The sequence below is a fragment of the Cryptomeria japonica genome, chromosome 7, assembly GCF_030272615.1.
Source record: "Cryptomeria japonica chromosome 7, Sugi_1.0, whole genome shotgun sequence".
Classification (NCBI taxonomy): Eukaryota; Viridiplantae; Streptophyta; class Pinopsida; order Cupressales; family Cupressaceae; genus Cryptomeria; species Cryptomeria japonica.
In genome coordinates, this window is record NC_081411.1 from 208,711,745 (window position 1) to 208,719,129 (window position 7,385).

Sequence of the window (7,385 nt, forward strand, 5' to 3'; positions counted from 1 at the left end):
AGGTTTCGAAAGCTGATAATCCACACGACTCCCTTTTGGCTCTAGATAAGTCTCAAATTGCTCTGGGAGTCAAAGAAAATCCTGAGAGGGCTCCCTATGAAAACTCCCACTTTAAGATTGCCTCTCCTCTTACGAAGGTCCGTATGAAGGCAAAACATATTGATCTCTCTTCGGAATCTCCAAATCCCTTTGTTGATTCCCCCAATCTTCCAACTTTTGTCCTAGATATGAATCTAGATCCCAATACTCATAATCTTCTAAATGATTATATGGAAGAAGAGGAAGACCTTGATCAAGTTATGGAGACCCCTCTTGCAACTCTTTATCCCAAAGTGAAAGAAAGGAAGAAATTGGGTATTAAGCAAACGATTGCTTGCAAAGCAAAGCTTGATTTTGACATTGTCTCTCCTAAGAGAGGCAAAAAATCTTTAAGTGAGCACCTACTCCTGGATGGTGAAAATGATGGAAAATCAAAATAATTGATATTCTGAAAGTAAGGAAGGGGTTCTCCATTCTTGAACAAAAAGGAAAATCCTAACATAGAATGTTAGGGGCCTAAATGCCCCTAGCAAGAAACGCTTGATCAAAAGAAGAATTATTTTGATCAATGCAAAGATTATAATGCTGTAAGAAACAAAACTTGACCTTCAACAAGCATAATTCTTTGGAGAAGGGCTTGGGAATCAATATTCTGGTAGTAAGCAGGTGGCTGTTTCAGTAGAGAGTGCTTGGGGGGGGGGGTTTATTAATCATTTGGAAACCTTCCATGGTTCAAATTGAAGGGGTAGCTACAAAAAATGGTATTGGTTAATGTCAAGCATCTGTCCACAAATGTATCCTTCTTGTTGATTAATCTCTATGGTTCAGTATCGTCCCCCTCTAAGTGTGCTCTTTGGTCAGACTTGGATGGGGTGATATCCCAAAACCAGAATCAACATCTTTTCATTGGAGGGTAATTTAATGCTATAAGATGCACAAAGGATAAAAGAGGAGGCATTACCAGGCTTGGAAGATCTCAACAAGACTTTAATGACTAGATTGAAAGAAATGGTCTCCTTGAGGTTGAATTAGGTGACTATACCTTTACCACGGGGGCTTCACTGGCTAGGCAATATTATATCACGTGCATTCATATTGGGGGGTTTAATATCCAAAAAATGAGGGTGCAATATATTGCCTATCGATGAAAATAATGGGGTTTTAAATTCCAACTATAAAAAAATACAATATTTGGTGAAAATAGGGTGGCTTTTAATTCGGGTTATGTATTGGGGGGTTACAAAAAGGGAGTTTAGGGCAATATTTTTTGAAAATAGGGGGATTATTTAGTATTCCATGAATGCACATGCTATAACTCAGGTTGACTAAGCGAAGCCCCTGTGACCTTTACCTGGAATAATCAGAGGCCATGATTCAACAATATAATAGAAAAACTAGATATATTCTATTGGTTGGGGGACTTTTTGTCCTTTCTTTTTTCCCTAGATTGCAAAATCTTTACCTTGCTTGGGATCTGATCACTATCCGCTCTTACTAAGCTTCCTGGGTGATTCCAATTCATTAAAACCACCTTTCAGATTTGAGAATATGTGGATGAAGGACCCGAATTTCCTAAATCTTGTTGATCAATGGTAGAAAGAAGTTATCTTTGAAGGATCCAAACTTTTTTCGTTTTGTGTCCAAATTGAAATATGTTAAAAGGAAGTTGCTGGAATGGAACACCATCCACTTCAAAAAAAATTTTGAAGCAAAAAATGAACTAGAATCTTAGCTAGAAGGTTTGAATGAAAAAGTAATTAAGGATAGTATGTCACAAGTAGAATTTGTCAAGGACAAGGAATTGCTAGCAGAATATGAGGACATCCTCTCTATAGAGAAAATCTTCTGGAAACAAAAGTCTAGAGAGGGCTAGCTCGAAGCCGGTGACAAGAATACAAAATGTTTCCACAATGTCATTAGGCTAAGGAGAAATATAAATAGAATTACCAAACTAGAGGACTAGGGGAACCAAACCATTAAGGATCCACAGGCTATACGGAAAGAAATCATTCAATTCTTTTCTAACTTTCTCAGCAATGAAGAAGACTCTAATTTAAGGGAGCAAAGGAGGTTTTTTTCAGTGATCCCAAAAATGATCTCAGATAAATAGAAAAGGAACCTTAATGAAATAATTTTAATAGAAGAAGTGTCCACAACTGTAAATCAACTTCCCTCTGACAAGGACCTTGGGCCAGATAATTTCCCTACCAGCTTCTTCAAAAAGTGCTGGCATATTATAGGGGTAAATCTAGTGGTGGCTCTAGAATCCTCAGGAAAGTCAGGTAATATCCTCAAAGAAATTAATTACTTTTATAGCCCTAATTCCTAAGAAAGAGAAAGCAGTTAGATTGGGAGACTTTAGACCAATCTCTCTTTTCAACACAATCTATAAAATTCTCTCCAAGGTTATGACCAACAAACTGAAACCCCTTATGTATAACATTATATTTGAAGAGCAAACTGGGTTTGTTTCAGGGCATTCAATTTTAGACGAGGTGATTGTTGCTCAAGAGGCAATTAAAACCCTTCAAAGCATAAACAGGCCAGTGATGATATTGAAATTGGATATATCTAAAGCTTATGACAATGTGGACTGACGATTTTTATGCAAGATTTTGCAAGCCTTTGGCTTCAGTAAGCAATGAATTAACTAGGTCTTTCAATGCATTTCTACTCCAAGGTTTTCAATTCTCATTAATGGAAGACCATAAGGTTTTTTTTCATCCTCTAGGGGGATCCAATATCTCCTTTCTTTTTTATTATAATGACAGAAGCCTTAGGAAGAGCCATCAAAGATATGTATTCTCGAAAGGAGTTAGAAGGCATCAAGATTACTACAAACTTTGTTGCTACACATCAACAATTTTCTGATGATAATCGTTTTCTAGGAGTAGATAAATCTAGAGATGTAGTTCAACTTCAAGGTCTCCTGAATCCTTATGGTAAAGCCTCAGGTCAAATTATCAATAGGGAGAAATCAGAGATCTATTTCTTCTCTACCTCACTGCCCTCATAAAAAAGGAGTCAAAATCTTAAAAAGCAAGAAGGGTACTTTGCCTTGCACTTACCTGGGAATTCCTATTGATAGAGGTTTGAGGAACTCAAAGCTATGGGATCCTTTGAAGATTAAAATGGAACAAAATGTTAATTCATGGAAAGGTGACTAGCTTTCATGGGCTGGCGAATTGATAATGCTTCAAGCGGTAATTTCAGCCCTTCCTATTTATCTCATGTCATTCTTAGCTCTCACTGTAGGGATGAACTCTTTTATCATACAGTAAATGAGAAATTTCTTGTGGTAGAACACAGAGGAAAAACATGGAATTGCATTAATTGCCTGGGACAAAATCTGTAAGCCTAAGTTTTAAGGAGGATTGGGAATCTGCAACCAGGAGATCCAAAATCAGGTTTTGGGGGGCAAACTAGTTTGGAATGTTAAAGGATCCCAAAGCAAGATGGGTAAGATTGATGCAAACTAAATATATTGCGAATGGAGAGCCTCTAAACTTATTGAGAGTTAGCTATCCTCCAAAAGGATCTAGAACATGGAATTTTATTCTAAGGTGCAAGAACTTAGTAGCAGATTATGTCTCTTGGGATGTCCGTGATGGGTCATCATGCTTATTCTGGGAAGACTCCTGGGGGGGATATCCAAGCCTAGATAGCTCAATTTCTGTCTAGACCACAAGGTATTGGCTAAGACAAAATTGGGGAATTTATGTAAGGGACTATGTCGATATTTCAAGGGAGAACTCATTATTTGGATGGTGCTTGAAGAAATTGGAAGTTCTCCCCCTCCCCTCCAATGAATTAGATTAGCTTTGAGAAAATAAAAGACAAACAACTAGTTATCAGAGATGGAGAAGACTCTCTTATATTGACCCCTTCAAAATCTAGTCAATACAATGCTTAGGAAGGATCTAACCTACTTTCCAACCTTCTTGCCCCCAATGATCTAGGGATTTCCCAAAAATTCTTTTGGAGCAGTAACATCATTCCTAAAGATGACATTTTTGTATGGTTAGCAGCCAAAAAGAAAATCCTCACAGTGGAGAAATTTAGGAAGATGGGATTTGAGGGTCCTTCTAGATGCATACTTTGCAAAGCCCATGAAGAATCAGTGGATTGTCTTCTTTTAAATTGCCCCTTTTCAGTCAAGTGTTGGAGATGGTTGTGTGCTAAACTTGGATGGATTACGACTCTACCCAATGATATAGTATCACTTTTTCAAGGGTGGCCAATAAGACCTAAAGATTGTATTCTAAGTTCTCTATGGGTAATCACTACCTCTTGTCTTATATGGGAAATTTGGAAAGAGCGGAATAGGAGACTCTTTGACAACAAAGCGAGGAAATTAGAATCAATCATTTTCTCGTTTGAAGCTTCAATTGTTGAGAATATTAAGTGCAAACTAGTTCTCAATCCTAATTTAAAGAAAGAATTCACTGACTGGGATGACAAAGTGAGGCTTAGATGGAATGACATACAAATCCCTCCATTTATAGGCAAAAAAAACCTTGATAGAGAAAGTGCAGTTTGGATCCCTCCCAAGGTTGGTTGGCTAAAACAAAATTTTGATGGGGCTTCCAAAGGTAACCCAGGTGCTTTTGGAATTGGATGTCTCATCAGAGATCATACAGGAGTAATCAAAGGTAAATTGGCCATTCCTATCCCTCCAGATACTAACAACATTGCAGATTTTAAATCTCTCTTTCCGGGTCTCATGGAATGCTCCAGAAGAGGATTTAATAACTTAGAAGTTGAAGGGGATTCTGCAATTTCCATCAATGCAATAAGATCATCAAATTCCCCTGATTGGAGACTGCAAGAACTGCTCAAAAAAATCTTAATAACTTTTTCTATGTTTGAGAATTTTTCCTGCAAACATATCTATAGGGAAGCTAATACAGATGTAGATTCACTCTCTAAGGCAATGTCAGAAGGGATTGAACTCAGTTAGTGGGTTGAAGATTTAAATGTTTAATTTATCCAATGATTCAAATAGAGAGCCATACCAGTTTTCTGGTTTCTAACCATCAAGGCACCATTGCTCAATAGTTAGTGGAATTATGCATGCTCTTTCAATTATGTGGGCTCTAGATGTATATGATTATGGCTTTAATAATTCAAACAAAGAGCCATACTAGTATTTGGGTTTCTTTCCACCAAGGCACTATTGCTCAATTTGTAGTGGAATCATGTGTGTTCTATCTTTCTGAGAGGGAGTCCGATTGCCAAATCTGAATTGAATATTATTCAAGAAAATATTTCTAATGATGGGTTGTTACATTTTAAAGTCTTGCTTTCTCTTTCTCATCAACGTATTTTTGTAGATCAAAATACTTGGTATGAAAATTTCCTCTAAACTCAAAGTTCATGTCTAGAAATTCTTGGGTATGTATTAATGATAACCATAAGTTCAACTCATTTTATTGGTTCCATGTGCCTTCCTTTTGAAAGGATATTCAAATTTTAAAATTTAAATGAATTGTTTCGTTAAGGCCTTTCAATGATAGCAAACATCATTAAAATGCCACCAACCTGCCTTTGCATGGGATTAGCCTTAGAGGATGAGTTGCATACTGATGTCACTTCCTCGCCTATTCATAGCTTCTTTGATTGACAATTCTTGCTAATTTTGATGATAAATCTGCTAACATTTTTTAGAGGAAATTTGCCAAAAATGGTCAAAGCCGTTTCAAATTTGACGGTACTTATTGCAAGATAACATTAAATGGTCTAGAAATGGTGCTATTAAAGGTGACTTGATGATATCTTTGCAGTCTAACAAATCTTTTTGAAATCCGGAAAGATCACCAATTTTATTGTTTGGAGAGCTTTGGCTGATGTCATGGTATGGAACCAAGAATTTTTATAAACAAAGTTTTGGGAGAATATATCAGCACTGCCCTTTCCCCCATTGCTTAGTTATTCAAAGGCATGTTTCATAAAGATGGTTGGTTGGAGAGAGGTTTCCAGATGCAGTCATTAATGAGAGGCATCCTTGTAAATGACACTATTTTTTGATCTCGACTTTTATAATGTTACTTGCTCTCATTTAAGCTGTGTTTTCCCAATCTTGGTTACTGCTTTTAGTTTGTGGGAGAGCGAATTTTCCTTTTTTCCTTCACTGCAATAATGGCAGATCCTTTTGGCTTTATAGTGAGGGCATTTCTAGACCCTGTTTGTTGTTTTGGAGTTGATACTCTAGTCTCTCTAGCTTTCTTGACCTGCCAATTTTTCTTCAAAGAAATTTTCGACCAAAGGCTTAAAAGACTTCTCCATAATTCTGAACTGATGGTAATCTTGGTGGTCAAATTAATTCTGGGCCAGGGTCATTTGGACAGAAATGAATATCCAAGGGATAACTCTCATATCTCTTCAAGATTTGTGGCATCATTGCTTGACAATCATGTCCCGAAGGCAGAGGTGAAGGAATTGGCCTCTCATTTGTTTGAAGAAGTATTGGTTGGTTTGGAAACAATCCTCAAATATGTTCTTCATTGAATTGGTCTTCCACGACCTGGGGATATGGACCTTCTCTCAGAATTAGGAGAAACTATTAATTTCTATTCTTTCCTCCTTGATCTTAAATACCCCACTCTCATGCGACATAGGGCCTATATAGCAATGGCATCTAGGTACCTCAAATGGAAGTTTTTGTTGGGATGAACTTGAAAATCAAGACAAAGAGGATGAATTTAGAGAGTTCGCCATCATAAATGGCATCCTCAAAACAAAAGAAGAGCACGATTGTCTGCCTGCAAGTGGAGATGAACAAGATGCACCACAAGGGAGCCATGGTTGAGATCGATCTGGTGCTCAAGGAAGAGGAAGTGATTGACTGTGAGGTTGTGGACGTGGTCTGAGAAGAGGTAAACTCCACTCCAATCTGGGCTCTCCTGCCTAGGGTTGGAGCTGGAGAAATGAAACTTAAAACTTTTAAATTTTCTCTTTTGTTTTGATACTTGTTTTAGTTTTAAAATGTATGTATGAATTAATGTGAATTTGTTGGGACAAGAGACCTACTAGAAAGTTTTGATTCGGTGACCATAAGGATTGACTCTAGGTTGAATATTTACTATTGAATTAGCGATTTTAAAGAAAGACTGTTAATGGTAGATTGAAATTTTTCCATTACTTTTGTAATTTTGTTCACTTTCTCTATAATATCAAACCTAAGGCTATGCCATTTACTGACCAAAAAAAAAATAGTAATAAGTGAATAATATAATATTTGTGGCTTGAGATATCAAGATCTCCTACCTGCCATCACCTCATGCTCACCCACCTAGTGCAATAAACACACACACAAAAAAGATCAGACCACAATAATAAAAGGCCAA